This window comes from Macrotis lagotis, chromosome 2, assembly GCF_037893015.1.
Source record: "Macrotis lagotis isolate mMagLag1 chromosome 2, bilby.v1.9.chrom.fasta, whole genome shotgun sequence".
In the NCBI taxonomy this organism is placed as follows: domain Eukaryota; kingdom Metazoa; phylum Chordata; class Mammalia; order Peramelemorphia; family Peramelidae; genus Macrotis; species Macrotis lagotis.
Window position 1 is genome coordinate 275577749 of NC_133659.1, and position 17159 is coordinate 275594907.

A 17159-nucleotide genomic window follows, 5' to 3' on the forward strand; every position below is an offset into this window, starting at 1 on the left:
ATGATTCAACCATCTCTTTACAGATAGATAGATGATAGATAGATAGATATATGGGTATATCTTAGTCTTTCTCTAGATTTCTAGTTCCATATTACAAATTATCTATTGCACCTTTCAAAATGAATTTTTAATGGATAATTGAAACATGTCCATTATCTCCTCATTCCACTCTCTCAGCCCACCTCTATTCTTAATTTCCCCGTTATTGTTGAAGACATCACAAAAAATCCATGTCAACATCATATCATCTTGAACTCATTCTACATATCTAATTGTCCATTCTTGCCACTTCTTCATTCTCATCTCTCAAATAAATTTCTCCATTTAATAGCCATCACCTTATTTCGGGTCTTTATTACTTCTCTCTTGGACTTTTAAAAGGAAGGAAGGAAAGAAGGAAAGGAAGGGGAAAAGGAAGGGATGGAGGCAAAGGGAGAGAGAGAGAGAGAGAGAGAGAGAGAGAGAGAGAGAGAGAGAGAGAGAGAGAGAGAGAGAGAGATATCAAGGAAAGAAGGAAGAAGAGGGTAGAGGGAAGGAGAATAATCATATTTAAATTCACATTATTAAGTACACACCTGGAGAGAGAGCTTCATGTGCAGAAACCAAAGTATCTTCATCAATTGGGCCCATTCATGGGAGTGGTATAGGAGTTATATAGAATTGTCACAGAATTTCTCTGTGAAGTTCCAATGATAGGAAGATTTTCAGCATTGTTAATATACAAAACCCTAAAACTTGTCCGAGACCCTGATTGCTTTTAGGTTTAACTTTTCCCTTGTTATAAGGAAATGCCCTGGTTAAGGGCACCCATGTTCTGTTACTTGTTTGGGATTCCAAACTTAGTTAGATTCTTACATTCTAAACTGCCTTTTGGCAGGCCTGTCTAAGCATACTGGTGGCCAGATTTCCCCCCAGAGCACCTGAAAACCTTTCCCTCAGAGTTGTGTGAAGAGAAACATCAAAGTAAGGAATCTTTGCCTCTTCATTGAGAAGAACTAGAATGGGGAAATCCAGACTCTGACAAATACCAGACCCTGTCAGAATAGAAATGGTTATTACCAAATGTAAGACTTAAGTTTGACCAGGGACTGTCAGATCTTTCTCTAAAATGTTACCTTTGCTAAGCATCTCCATTTTTGCCCTATTCTGCATTTGGCAAAGCACTTGAAATGCCTCTGTGTAGTCGATTTACTAGTAAATTAAAGGTTTTATTTTCTACCTACAGGTGTTTTCCTTGTCTACCAAGCTTTGCTTCATACTTCAACTTGGCTTTAATCCAAAGATGCTATAATTTTCACATGGTTTGCATAAAATTGGCATGTAAGCATCAAGAGACCTTGCTCCTTAGTATGTGAGCTAAAAGGTAAAATAATTCATTCAACCCAATATAATGGGGATGAAACATAGTCTGAAAGGCTAGACTTGTCATTACTGTGATATATGGGTAAAGGAAAAAGAGTGTAAAGGTCAACTTTAAATAAATTGCCAAACTCATAATTTTTATTTGGTACTCTTTCATTTTCACTTTTGACATTCTCTTCCCTTCCCTTTGGTCACTTCCAGAGACACCCATTTCATTCTGCTGCATTTTCAGAAGGAAAGATTTTCTAACTTCTGATTCATTCACATTAAGATCTTTTAGACTTAGCTGGGTGACCTTGGGCAAGTCACTTAACTCCATTGCCTTGCAAAAACCAAAACAAAAATCTTATTAACAAATAACATAATAATAGGTTGTCATTCCTAGGGAAATTAATATTTTGAAAGAGGAGGTCTAGTAATGGAATTTCAGGCACTGTGCCACCCAAATGGAGGGAGACTGAAGGCAGCCAAGGGTACCCCTCAAATTACTTATGCACAAAGAACTGCCTATTCTATACAATGGAAAAGCCTCATGAGTACACTGAACAGGAAATAATAATACTTGTCCTTCATTTTTGAAGAAGACCATGATCAGGGAGGTGATGCCATGACCAGCCCATGAATTGGATTTGGTGACCAGATCTGTATCAGAACAACTGGAGATGGCTCTGGATGTGAAGCAGTCAAGGTTAAGTAACTTGCCCAAGGTCACACAGCCAGTAACTGGCAAGTGTCTGAGGCCAAATTCAAACTTCCATCCTCCGGAATCCAAGACCAATGCCCTATCCAGTGCCACCAAATAGGTAGCTAGGTTGGCAGGTTGGAGGTCAAATATAGATTCAAATTCTTTTTTAATTGTGGGACCCTGGGCAAGTTATTTAACTACTATTTGTCTTAGTTCCTTCTCTGTAAAAGAAGGAAATGGAAGTGGAAAAGGAAATAAAAACCACTTCAGTATCTTTGCCAAGAAAACATTATGGACCATATTCTGTAGAGTCATATAGAGTATAACAATAACAACCTATGCTGACTTTTTTTTTTGGTGCTATCTTCTTGAGTGCAAATAATTACCAGGTTTCAGATAGAGAGAGAGAGAGAGAGAGAGAGAGAGAGAGAGAGAGAGAGGAGAAACAAGGAAAATTTTGTTCTCTTTTTTTTCCCCTAGAGTTAAAATATCAAAAAATATCAGATAGCAGTCCTATTTCCCTGGACTATTCCCCAAAACCATTCATTTCAATCATGTCAACTTTTTGAGACTCCATTTGGGGTTTTCATGGCAAAGAACTAAAATTGCTATTTCCTCCAGTTCATTTTACAGATGAGAAAATTGAAGCAAACAGAGTAAAGTGACTTGCATGGGGTCACGTGGCTGTGTCTGAGACCAGATTTAAATTTAGGTTTTTGCAACTCAAAATCCTGTCTAAGATGAGCTCTGGAAATCATACAGTGCAATAAGATAGAGAGTTGGCCTTGAAATCAGGAAGAGCTGAATTCAAATTCTGCTTAGTGAATTTACTTGCTCTATGATTCAGGAAAGTCTTTCATCATTCTGAGCCTCAGCTTTCTCTTTTGTAAAATGAGAGTAGTTGGACTTGAAGACTTCTAGGGTCCACTCCAGTTCTAAATCTATGATCCTAAGATCTGTTGCCAGCTGCTGATAGGGATGGAGCAAATAAAGGGCTCTTTGGGGAATTCATTAGAGTTAAATAAGAAAGACCTGACTACCAATATGGCTTTTCACTGATTCTCCCTAAGTTTGTTTCCTCCTCTGGCAAAATGAAGACATTGGGCTAAATGGCTTCAAAAATCTCTTCCAGCTCTTATTATATGAAAACTCTCAACCGTGTGTCACCCCAAATTTTATGAGATTAGAAACATGACAAGATTTGAAACTCTTCAAGTAAGAAAAGAGTTGTATCTGGTTTACATTCCCATACATCTGTTTCCAGTATCAAAATTAAAAGTTCACCAGAAAAATACTTGGATTCTAAAAGGGCTGCCAGCACGTTGAAATGTATAACCCTCTTTGGTTGTTTTTTAGAGTTGTAGATTTGAAACTTAACTTTAAAATGACAAACAGCTCCACAGATCATGATCTCAGTGTCTTTCATTCCCAAGAATGAGGATCATTTCAGAGTTTAAACCATTTGTTCTCTTAGAAAATAATGCTTTCCAATCCTTTCTTTCTTTTTTTCTAAGCCACTTGACAAAATATACATTTCAAGGGTAAAAAAAAAATCAAACCTGAAGATTGTACATAGACCCCAAACTAAATTCCTAAGGTGAGACTGATTATAGAAGCTGTGAAAAGCAACAATCATTTTCAGACCACCACGAAGAAATCTTCAAAATGTGCAACAGTCCATATGCCATTTTTATTCCAGACTAACTTGGCAGTGGGGGGGGGAGTATTATCCTAATCCCTATTTTCTGAGAGGATCCAGTGACAGAAGTTTTCATGGACAAGAATTAGCCATAGATATCAACCAATAGGTAAATAAATAACTATTGAAAGGCAACTCAGTTCAGGGTAATGGGCTAGACCCTGAACACAGCATGTTAACAATGGTCTCAGATCAGCTATCAGGTAAAGCTTTTATAAACTGATTGATTAAATTGTCCTTTCTCCTCTATAGTAGCTACCATTTATATAGTAACTTTCAGATTTGCAGAAAGCAATTGACATATTTTCTCATTTGATGTTATTCCCATTTTTAGATAAGGAAACAGGCTAAGAAAGGCTAAAGTCTCTTACCTATGGTCACACAACTTACAAGTTAATTGTTGTTAAAGTATTCTCAGTAAGGCGATGCTATCAAAAGCACATGAATTGAATTTGAGTGAGAGGGTGCTGTGCAAAGTCACCAGCCTCACTTTGTTCTGGGTCCAGCGGTCAAATATGAATCAAGATAACTGGAGATGGTCCTGGATGTGATACAGTCAGGGTCAATTAACTTGCTCAAGGTCACACAGCTATTTAGTGTCAAATATCTGAAGTTGGATTTGAACTCAAGTTCTCTTGACTCCAGGACCAGTGTTCTAGCCATTGTATCACCTAGATGCCCTTGCAAGGAAGTAATACTAGTACAGTAATTTTCCACTTACCTCTCCCACCCCACCCCAGCTTTGCCCCGCCCAGGATATTAATTTTGAGGCTAAATATTGAATAATTTTGAAGCCTTTCATTATTCTGGTTTCTCCTCTTTGGGTTGGCAATACCTTTTCTAAGGTATACTGCCCATAACAATATAACACTACAGATGTTCTCTGACTGGGACAGGACACAATCATTCCTTCAGCATTTATTAAGTGACTACTGAGTGTTCAGCACTATGAAACCCTAAAGATGCAAAGAAAAGCTAAAAAGATAACCCCTGTTCTTAAGGAGCCCACTGGCTAATGGGGAAGACAACATGCAAACAACTATGCTTAGAAAATACTTCTCATATATGTAGACAATACACACTACATATATATAACATATGTGTATATATGAACACATGTGCCAATATACATAAAGACATGTATAACACATACATACTGTACGCACTTATTTTATGTATATATGTATATGCACACATCTTTCTCTTTACTGTGTTAGTCATGAGACAGAACATTAGTATTAAGAGGAATTGGGAAAAATTTGACATGGGGGAATCATTTTTTCCCTAGTCCTGGACACTTATGACTCTCTAGAATAACATTAAGTTTCTATAGCACACCATTCTATTGAGCTTTGAGTCCACTAGACCAAATCATTTTCAAATAAAGGCATGTCTAGCTATTCTTCTCAACTTGTCTTTGTGAGGTAAATTTTTCTCATTCAAATGCATGCTCATCATTTTTTGCTGATAACACAAAGCTGGTAGGGACAGTTAAAACAGATTGGATAAAAAATCAAATCAAATCAAAAAAAATCTCAAAAGCTATGAGTCAAATTTTATAAGATGAAAATTAATAGTATTACATCCCTTAGTCTTGGTTAGTTTTCCCTTCCTCTTCACTCTAAGCAGCTAGTGGTCTTGTGAAATTAAATGACTTCCCCAAAGTTACACAACTGGTATATCAAAATTCATACTCACACCTTTCTAGATCCTAGTTCTAAAAATGGCACACTGGGCACGTCTCCAAGGCAAATGTTAATGGGATAATGATCACAAATATTATCAAAAAGTGAAGAAACTGAGCTCTTAAGAAAAGTGACTTGTCTGTGGTAATAAAGTTAACAAGTAGCAAAATGAGGGCATAAATCTAAGTTGTCATTCCCATCCTCTTTCTATTGGGTACCACATTGCCAAAAGGGGTCTTAGAAAATCTCTAATCCAACACCATATATTTTGTTTTTGTTTTGTTTACATCTTTATTTTTTCCAATTACATCTAAAGATAGTTTTCAAAGTTCATTTTTTGCAAGATTTTGAGTTCCACATTTTTCTCCCTCTCTCTTCCCTCTTCCCTCCCTATGACATCAAATAATCTGTTATGTGTACAATCATGTTAAACATATTTCCATATTAGTCATGTTATGAAAGAAGAATCAAATAAAAGAAAAAGACTATGAGAAAAAACATACAATAAATATGTTAAAATGAAAATAGTATGCATTAGTCTTCATTCAGGCTCCATATTTATTTCTCTGGATGTGGATGGCATTTTTCAACACACCTTTTAGAATTGTTTTTGATTACTGCATCATTGAAAAGAGCTGTCTATCAAAGTTGATCATTACATAATGTTGCTGTTAAGATGTACATTTATCAGGGGCAGCTAGGTGGTACGGTGGATAGAGCACCGGCCCTGGAGTCAGGAGTACCTGAGTTCAAATGTGACCTCAGACACTTTAATAATTACCTAGTCATGTGGCCTTGGGCAAGCCACTTTAACCCCATTGCCTTGCAAAAACTAAAAAAAAAATGTACATTTATCTCCTTGTTCTGCTGATTTGCTCAGCATTAGTTTATGTAGATCTTTCAAGGTTTTTCTGAAATCCACCTTCTCATGATTTCTGACAGAATAATAGTACTCCCATCATATTCATATGCCACAATTTGTACAACCATTCCCCAATTGATGAGAATTGTCTCGATTTCCAATTCTTTACCACTACAAAAAAAAAGAGCTGCTATAAATATTTTTGTACATATGGGTCCTTTCCCTGTTTTTATGATCTCTTTGGGATATAGACATAGTAATGGTATTGCTGGATCAAAGGGTATGCACAGTTTTATAGACCTTTGGGCATAGTTCCAAATTGCTCTCCAAAACAGTTGGATGAGTTCATAACTCCACCAACAGCAACATCTATATTTTTTAAAAGAATCCAGGGTTCAGAATAAACTGTTAGAGATCACCAAGGTTCATGGGATTTAGAAATGAAATGACCTTAATAGTCATCTAATTCAATCCCTTTACAGATAGAGAAATGAAAGAGACTTTCCAAAGTCACAGAATTAGTAAATAATGGAGTTAATGCATACACTTAATTAAGTCCTCAGATCACAAATTTAGGACACTTTTCACTACTTAGAGCATATTACTTTTTCAAAGTACTTGTATTACCATTTTACAGGTTTTTGTGAGGATCAAAGAGGATGGATAATAATCTTCAAGGAACACTGCCCTGATACAAAAGGTAAAATAGTAATCGAAAGAATTCACCAGAGATCCCCAAAAGAAAACTCCAAGGGGGGTGGCTAGGTGGTGTGGTGGATAAAGCACCGGCCTTGGAGTCAGGAGTACCTGGGTTCAAATCTGGTCTCAGACACTTAATAATTACCTAGCTGTGTGGCCTTGGGCAAGCCACTTAATCCCATTTGCCTTGCAAAAACCTAAAAAAATACCTCCAAGGAATATTATAACAAATTCAGAACTCTCAGATCAAAGATAAAATATTGTAAGCAACCAGAACAAAACAATTCAAATTTCAAGGAATCCATCAGTATTACAAAGGATTTAGCAGCCTCTACATCAAAGGATTAGAGGATTTAGAATACAATATTCCAGAAGATAAAGGTTCTGGGATTACAAACAAGAATCCTCTCCCAAGCAAAACTGAACATAATCTTTCAGAGAAAAATGGATATTCAATGAAATAGAAGACTTTTATGCATTCTTGATGAAAAAAACCAATTACAAGACTCAAAAAAAAACCCATAAAAAAAGTAAACAGGAAAGAAAAAAAACATGTTATTCAATGTGATTAAATTCTTTGCATCCTTACATGAGAAGATGATCCCTGTAACTCTTAAGAATTGTATCCCTATCAGAGCACTTAGAAGTATTATACATACACAAAGGATGTGTATACAAGTTGACTTTGATAGGATCTATCTATCTATCTAATTAAGGGGTGAGAAAAAAGGGAGAAGAGGAAAGGGAGAAGTAGAGAGCAGATAAATTGTATCACATAAAAAGGTGTGAAACACCTTTTACAACTGAGGGAAAGAAAGGAGCAGAGTGAGCACTGTTTGAACCTTACTCTCATTCAGGTTATCCCGAAGAGGGAGTAATATACGTCCTCAGTTAGAAATAGAAATTATATTATCTTGTAGGGAAGTAGGAGAGAAGGGAAACAAGAAAAGAGGAAGTTGATTGAAGGGAAGATGGATTGAGTGTGGTCAAAAAAAAAACACTGGTTTTTTTGGGCTGTCTGCAAAGGAGAGTACCATCTGTATCCAGATAAGGAGCTGTGGAGTTTGAACAAAGTACAAGGACTATTCCCTTTAATTTGGAAAAAAAAAACAGATATCTTATTGCCTGATCTGGTTACCTCTGAGAATTCTGTTCTCTTTAAGGATATGATTTCTCTCTCATCACACCCAATTTGGATCAAGGTACAACATGGAAACAAAGTAAAGACTGACAGAGTGCTATCTGTGGGGTGGGGGTGGGGGGGGAGGGAAGCAAGATTAGGAGAAAATTGTAAAACTCAAATATCTTTAATAAAAAAAAGAAAAAAGAGAAAAAAACACTGGTTTTGTGACGTGAGGAGGGACAAGGTAAAAGGAAAAGAATAGTATGAATGGGAAACTGAGATGGAAGGAAATACACAGTAATCATAACTGTGAATATGACTGGTATGAACTCATGCATAAAATGGAAGCAGATAGTAGAGTGAATTAAAAGTCAAAATCCTATAATTTATTGTTTACAAGAAACACATTTAAAGCAGAGAGAACAGACAGAGTAGAGGGAAAAGACTGGAGCAGAATATATTATCTTTCAGCTGAAATAAAAAAGAAAAAGCAGGGTTAGCAATCCTGATCACAGACAAAGCCAAAGCAAAAATAAATCTAATTAAAAGAGATAAGGAAGGAAACTACATCTTGCTTTAAAAAAAGTACCCTAGACAATGAAATAATGTTAAAAATATATATACCAACTTTGCATAGCATCCAGATTTCTAAAGGATAAATTTAATGAGATACAGGAAGAAATAGATAGTAAAACCATATTAGTAGATGACCTCAATTTCCTCCTCTCAGAACTAGATAAATGTAATCACTAAATAAACAAGAAAGAAACTGAGGTGAATCTAATTTTAGAAAAATTAGACATGACAGACCCCTGAGAAAAATTGAATGGGGATAGAAAGGAGCATCCCTTTATTCCAGTGGTACATGAAACCTACACAAAAATTGACTATTGGGGGGCTGGCTAGTTGGTACAGTGGATAGAGCACCAGTCCAGGAGTCAGGAGGATCTGAGTTCAAATCCAGCCTCAGACACTTAATAATAGCCTAACTCTGTTGCCTTGGGCAAGCCACTTAACCCCATTGTCTTGCAAAAACCTAAAAAAATTGCCTATGTAACAGGGCATAAAAATCTCACACTCAAATGCAGAAATGTTAAATGCATTCATTTCAGATTATGATGCAATAAACATTGCATTTAATAAAGGGCCATGGAAATATAGATTAAAACTCCATTGGAAACTAAATCATCTAACCCTATAGAATGAGTAGAACAAAGAACAAATCATAGAAACAATAATTTCAATAAAGAGAAGGACAACCATGAAACAATATATCAAAATTTATGGGATGCAACCAAAGCAATTCTTGGGAAAAAAATTTATATCTCTAAATACTCACATCAGTAAAATAGAGAAAAAGCAGAACAATGAATTGGAGTGTGACTAAAAGAGTCAGAAAAAGAATAAATTAAAAATCTCCAATTAAACAGGAAATTGGAAATCCTGAAATTAAAGAAGAGATTAATAAAATTCAAAGTAAGAAATTCATTGAATTAATAAAACTAAACTTGTTTTATGAAAAAATATAATTTTATGTATAAGATTTTTCTTTACTCTTAAGTTGGATTTATAATATTTTGATGCAACTTACTAATGCTATTTTTCTTTTTCAAAGAGTTTCTTTTACCTAAAAATTATAGGATTCAGAAATAGAAGGACCATGAGAGAATATCTAATTCAACCTTTACATTTTATACATAGGGAAATTGAGACCCAGAAAGTGTAAGTGACTTGCTAAAGGTCATATAGGTAAATATTTAGTGTTCTAAGAAATTTTACCACTCAAAAGGAGCTTTTTTTTCTTAGTTTTTTTAATGTCAAGGCAATGGGGTTAGGTGACTTACCCAAGGTCATATATTTAGGTAATTATTCAGCATCTGAGCCATATTTGAACTCATTCCTCCTGACTCAGAGTTGGCACTCTATCCACTACACCCCTAGTTTCTCCTCAAAAGGATCTTAAACCACTGTCCTTTTTATTTTATGAGTTATCAGGCATGGTACCTTTTTATTTCATGAGTCATGATAACTTAGGCATTCATACTATGTCATAACAAAAAAAAAACCCCTTCTAATTGATTTTTGAGCCAAAACCTAAAAGGCATGCAATCAGATAGTTGCATCCCTCTCTTGACCCCTTTTTCTTCTTTACCTTGCTGATGACAAGTGATGCAAGAACTGCAGTGAACTTCTGGGAGCAAATGAGAGAAGGGTAGCAGCTTCAGTATCTTCCACTTTAGCATCAAGTGTCTGTAAATACAAGATATCTCCATTTCTTCATCATGCTTTTTGTTTCTTCTTTATCTTAGGTGAATGAATATTCTGGAAGGGATGTGCCTAGATGACCAGTAAATTCAGGAAATTATCAAAATTATCAGCCAGGCCTTCCCAACAATTGGAACTGGTAGCAATGGCATTCATATCCAGTGAAGATATGCATCAGAAAGTGCTATATCTGAAAGACCTGAACTAGTCTTCTTGCCTCAATCAAGTAATAGAGTCCTACAAAAAGCTAAGCCAGTAGAATAAGAGACTTACTCTCCTACTGCTGATTCTGCTCACCAAAAATGCGTTTGGTAGAGACTCTGCTAAGAGCACAAAGAATTCCCAGGCCAGGAATCATGAGGTATTCTTGACCATTTGAATTCCCTAGATGTTTGCTTCAAGTTTGAGCGTACTGTGTAAGAGAAAGTGTTTTGGGAGATTTTTAAAATAACTTTTCTCTCTCTACTATGGTTTCTTTTATAACATTGAAGTATGGACTAATTTTGAATAGGCAAAAATGAGGTAAAATACCAAAACTTGAGTACCAAATACTCAATTTTTAAAATATTATAGTGAGTTTAGGGATCCACATTGAAATAACAAGATTATAATTTACTGATATTTATATAATTCTTTAAAATTTACTTCCTACCAAAACAAAAAACCTTTTAAGTATGCTATCTCATTTTTCACAAAAGTCTATTATCAGTCACCTAACAAAGGAACATAAGATGTAAAGAAATCTGTAGAGCATTTGGAAAAGAAAAATTAAAATGGTTAAAAAATTGGAGAATGAATGTAAAAAAGAAAACCTAAAGAAAATAGAGTGACATGGATGGTAAAAAGAAAGTTGAAAAAGTACTTAATTCATGTGTGGTCATTTATGGATGTCTTTTTGTTTTTCTTAGCTTAGGAACCATATCTTACACATTTATAACTCCTATAGCACCTAATACTACTTTCACATTTGAAAAGTAATTTAAGGTTTATAAAGCACTTTCCTCATAATGATCCTCTGAAATAGGTAGTATAAGTATTATTGTTCCCCTTTAACAACTGAGAAATATGAGGCCTTGAAAGATTAAGTGGCTTTCCCATAAATATGCTGTGGATAGAGCACTGGTCCTGAAGTCAAGAGAACCTGAGCTCAAACTTGACTTCAGATACTTAATAATTACCTAGCTGTGTAACCACTTAACACCATTGCCTTGCAAAAGGAAAAAAAAATCAGAGGAAAAGTTGTGCAAGGAGGGAGAAAGGAAAGAAGGGGAAGGAACCCCAAAATAATCAGGAAGCTTATGGGTAAACTATTATATTTGGAGATAACCACCCTAAATTCAGTTGAATTGGATATAGTTGAATGTCAACTGCATGAGGGACATTGTTCTTGGTTCTGAAAATATGTATAGAAATTTAATCTAATTTTTATCTACCACCCTGGCAGATTATCAAATCTCTCTTCTCCTGAGAGTAGGACTAAGTGGTGAGGGAATGGGTAGTGATTAATGAGTTCCAATGGAAAGAGTATTTTGGGAAATTCAAATCCTGATGTGAAAGAACAGGCAGTAATACCATGAATGGGGTCAAGCCAGAGATACTGAGGATAGTAAAATCTTGGGGATTAAGCAAAGGGGTAAAACCAGAATGGATGATAATAGTGAGCCAAAGCTAGGGAAGTCGGCACAGAGAAGACTAGGGACTATGTACTACAAAGGGAAGCAGAAAGCATGATCAAAATAGTGATCTGTCACAAATGTTTCCATCCAAGAGAATGGTACTACATTATACTAGCATTGGTGTAGTCTGGGACACTTGATCAGTTTTAACCAAGAAGTTCCATTTGAGAACCACTACTTCTCTTCTACATCCAAAGCATTAATAGGCTAATAATAACAATCAAATTACTTTGTAAAATAGTCACTTGTCTCCTCTTTCAGAATGAATAATAATAATTTTACAATGATAAAAAATCTTGCTTTCATTCATTCTACTCTCTATATAGCTTTTGAGGGTAGAGTAACAGAAATTTCCTGAACTGACAAGCTTTTCTGGTACTTATTAGCAAAGATTCATTTAACGGTAAGATTCTTACTAGAAAAAAAAGCTACAATGGCTCAGCTGATATCAAGGACTAAATTGAAAGGAATAGCTTACAGGAGTCTGACAGTGATGGTTATGGTGTGGAGCCATACTGGACTGGTATAAAGGTTGGCACTCCTTTCTGGCACTCATTGTTTGGAGTTGGATCATTCTTTCTTAATCACTTCCTAAATTGATCCCCTCAGGTATAACTTTCTCTAATTAACCTCTTAGTTCCACTTTACTGTATGTTTTTCCTTTCAAATTAGCCATGAAAGTAATTTCCAGCCTTTAGCATCACTAATTCACTTGTCATCTTGTGTGACTTCCTACAACAACTACAGACAATTGAAGCAAAGGAGGTTAACATATTCTGTTGCCATATTTATCTCTTGGAAATCTTCAAATATCAGCAGTTACTGCCAGTTCCCTTTGCTTCTTATTTAGATATCCCCATAGCCTTAGGGCCATGAAAACTTTGGGCCAAGACATCAGTATCCACATTTAGTTCTCCCTGGCTCCTAGTATATGCTGAATTTGTAGTTGACCATGTCTGTTGCTTGACTGATGATGTTTGCCCTTTGTTCTCAAAGAAGACTGTGACATCAGGGAAAGTGATGCCATGACAAGCAATGGATTGAATTTGAGTGAGGGGGCACTGTGCTAAGCCACCGGCTTCACATTCTCCTCCAGAGCCATCTGGGTCCAGTGGCCAGATATGAATCAAGAAAATTGAAGATGGGAGTTAAGTGACCACACAGTTAGTTAAGTGTCAAGTACCTGTGTCTGGACTCAAACTCCTGTCCTTCTGACTCTAAAGCTAGAGCTCTATCCACTGTGCCGCCTAGCTGCCCTGCTGTCTGCCTAACTAAAGCAATACAAAACCCTGAGAAAGAAGGAAGCAGCATATACCTAGCAAGTCAACTCACCCCCATTTCTTTGATCATATCTCCACTTCTACCTGGGTGGAGACAGCCTAGAACTCTTGGTCATCATCTGGGCCCCTCTCTAAAAATGACAGGTGCCTAAGAGATATCTCTCTATTGTAAATCAGCTTGCATTTTCACCACCTTGACATGAATTGGACAACAACCCAATGACATTTTGAACCAGACTTACAAATGCATTAGAATGAGAAGTATACTTAAAGAAACTCAGCAAATCAGCACATGCTCTGAAATGTATATAGTCTTAGGACTATATACAGATAAGACTATATATATATATATATATATATACATATATGACTATATATATACATATACATATATATATATATATATATATATATATATATATACAGACTACATATAGATTAAGTAAGTTGTCTGGGTCACACAGTATGTGTCAGAGGCAGGATTTGAACACAGGTCTTTCTGATTCCAGAAACAGGTTTTTCTACTCACTATACCAAGCTGCTACTCAACTTTAATAATACAGATATAATATCTGAGTCTAGAAACCAATTAACTCTCTTTTAATTACACACATACATCAGTAAGATGTAAGCTCTTACTTACCTGAAATAAATTTGTTGCTAAGAACCTTTCTTATCAATAATTGATTTAATTAAATTAATTCTTAATTGTTTAATAATGTTATGGAAATATAGTCAAAATGCAAAAGCTATAGTATCTGAAAATGATATTTTTTAAAACTGAGAAAGAAATAAATCACTCTTTGGCCTCACTCTCTCTCTCTCTCTCTCTCCTCTCTCCTTCCTCATCTCTGCCATTTAACATCCCTGTCATCCTTCAAGTATCAGCTAAATTCCTTCTACAAGAACCCTTCACTAGATCTCCTTAATCTTTGGTGCTTCCCTTTGAGATTATCTCCAATTTATCCTGTCTGTATCTTGTTTGTTAATAGGTACCACTACTGTCTTCCTCCACTTTGATTGTGAGCTCCTTGAGGGCAGAGGTTATTTGTTTGGCCTTTTTTGTATCTTCAAAACAACGTGGTCCTTGTCATATATTAGATGCTTAATAAATACTTCTTAACTATTTTCTAGATTAACTCTTCCGCTTCCTCCTCAGGAGGGAGTGGTTTAGCAGATATTGTATTGAAACCAAATTCAGGAAGACAAGATATTTATTAAATGACCCTGAATGAGACAATTGACTTTTTTTCAGACTGTTTACCCATTATATAAAATGAAGACTTGATAGCATCTGAGGTTTCTTCCTCCCTCTGAATTCAACTAGCTTTGTCTGTTGGTGACAGATGCATACTCGATCACTGTGCTTATAATCAAAGACTATCTGACTTGTTGGGGTCTGTCATTGCTCATGATCTACTGGAATAGTCTTTGGGATACAAGGTCACTTTCACACAATGAAGAGGCATTAGAGTAGCCCTTTAGTGGAAGAATATGTTTCTTTCCCTAAGAAAGGAACTTTCAAATGATTCATAAATGCTGTCCAGCATTTCATTTCCCCATTTTGAATTATGTCGTCTCTCTGGAACCATTTAGTCTAAGGTCTCATGAAAGCCTCTTTGGAAACACATCACTATGTCGCTACAATGACCCCCCGCCCCCCCATTTAAAGTAACTAATACTCTTAAGTTAGAAGTGCTGGGAGAAATGCTGGGGTTCTTTTCTCAGGAAGTTAGATTTCTATTACAAGTCTCAAACTGGAGATGCCTTCTGGGCAATACTTCTAGGTAACTTGCAGAAATGTTTCCCTATATATAGCCCAGCTGTGAGCCTGAAGTGCCAAAAGTGAGACAGACTGCTTTTTTTTATCTTTCTATCTCTCTTCCTTTCATCTCTCCTTCCATTGCCTTCTCTCTTTCTCTCTCCCATCTTTCTCTCTCTCTGTTTCTATGTGTGTGTCTCTGTATATATCTGTCTTTCTGCCTCTGTCTCTATTTATCTGTCTCTCTCTCTCTTTGTGCTTGTGTATCTGTCTCTGTCCTATCTCTCTGTGTGACTCTATGACTGTCTCTTTGTCTCTCTACAGTTCTGTCTCACTGTCTTGCTGTCTCTGTCTTTGTTTCTCTCTGTGTGTCTCTGTCTTTCCCCCATCATGCCAAAGGAATGGCTGACTAGGTAAAAGGGGAATTGATGAAATGAAATGATGTAAAAAGAAAGGATCTCAATAAAAATTTTTAAAGAAGAGTTGGGAAATTTTAACAGTTGGTCAATGACAACTTTGAAGCCACTTTTGGAAAAAACAAAGCATGAATTAGCTAAAAGTAGTCATTAAGTGACAGGGAAATGATTTCATCTTTTATTAGTTTGGGATTCCTCCACTTACATCCCCAGTCCAAGCCATCCATCATAATGCTGAGGAGATGATACTGGATTCACAAGAGTAATACCAGAAATATGGCAAATTCTCCCAAGCTAGAAAGACATTGAGTAAAATATGTCTGTCCTCTCAAGACCAGCCTAATTCAAATCAAATAAGACTGGACATCAGTTCCTAAAAAACGTTCTGTCCATAGCAGCTCATGAATATCAGTTACTAAAGCAAGTGACTACTGTAACTGTTGTCAATAGAGAAGATGCATATGCTAAATACTGAATTTTTAGACAAACTGGTCTTTCAAGATGCACTTGAAATCACCTTCCTGCCCTTGATCGCTAACATTTTCCTTTTGAGACTACTTCCTATTTATATGTAGTCATTTGCTGGTTTTCAATAGTTACTTGACATATGTATCCCCTATTGGAGTTTCATGAACTCTTTGAGGGTGGGGATTATCTTTTGCCATTCTTTTATTCCAAGTACTTCAGACAGTGCTTGGCAGACAGTAGGCACTGAATAAATGTTTGTTGATAATAATGATTTTGGGGTGGGGATAAAATTAGAAGGGAGCAGTGTCAAATTGAGTTGAATATAACTGTTCATCAGTGACCAACACAATAACTAAACCTTGGGGATGACCAAATACATTAAATATTTAGGAGATATTATCTCATTTATAAGAGGCATCATTTCAATCTAGAAATCAAGCAGACCTGAGTTCAAGTCTCATCTCCAGCACACTGGTTATGTAACTCTAGGCAAGTCACTTAACTTTTCAAAGCTCTGGGTAACTATGCCTATAAAAGTTTCAAAATAAAACAAAACAAAATGCTCTATTGCATTGATAGTTCCCCTGTACCAAGAAAATCACAATGCTTAACAAATCATTTCACTTCCACCCTTTACCCTATTCATCTTAATAATAACTATGATTTTATAATCTTTTTGATGGGGGGGGAGAGGGGTGGAGATACAACATTTTTAAAACAATTTAATTCAACACAAAGTTGGCAAGTTCCCCTGGACCAAATCCCACACAAAATACTTTTGTCATAATAACACTGAACAGTAGGTAGCAATACATCTGAAAAATGGGATTAAAATTATCCTCATTTGTAGAAAAGGAAACAAATTAGCAAGGTTCAATAACTTGCCAACATCAATAGTTAGTAGGCACTTAAACTGGGAATTAAATCCAGATGGATTAATTCTTAGTACACTTAGTACACTTTTCTGCTACCCATGCTTCCCTCTTGATCAAAAAAAACTTATCCACCATTATCCTAGAAGAGACTCTAAGTACTTTATGTCCCATTAATCATTGCAAAAACAAAGATAACTCTTGGAAGCTCAGAATATACAAGAGAAAATTTATATTGGTGGTTACACAGTACATGACTAGTGGAAAAAGTCATTTAAACAAAAGATTTGCCTGGTAATGTGCTG

General features: G+C 35.9%; 1 long non-coding RNA gene across 1 annotated transcript; it reads left to right on the forward strand.

Annotated features, from left to right (window-relative positions):
• Window positions 1-876: 876 nt before the first annotated feature.
• LOC141511703 (uncharacterized) lies at window positions 877-11210 on the forward strand. Its single transcript, XR_012475372.1, has 4 exons — window positions 877-963; window positions 1226-1363; window positions 6931-6993; window positions 10425-11210. It is a non-coding gene; the product is annotated as an uncharacterized LOC141511703 (long non-coding RNA).
• The last annotated feature ends 5949 nt before the right edge of the window (window positions 11211-17159 follow it).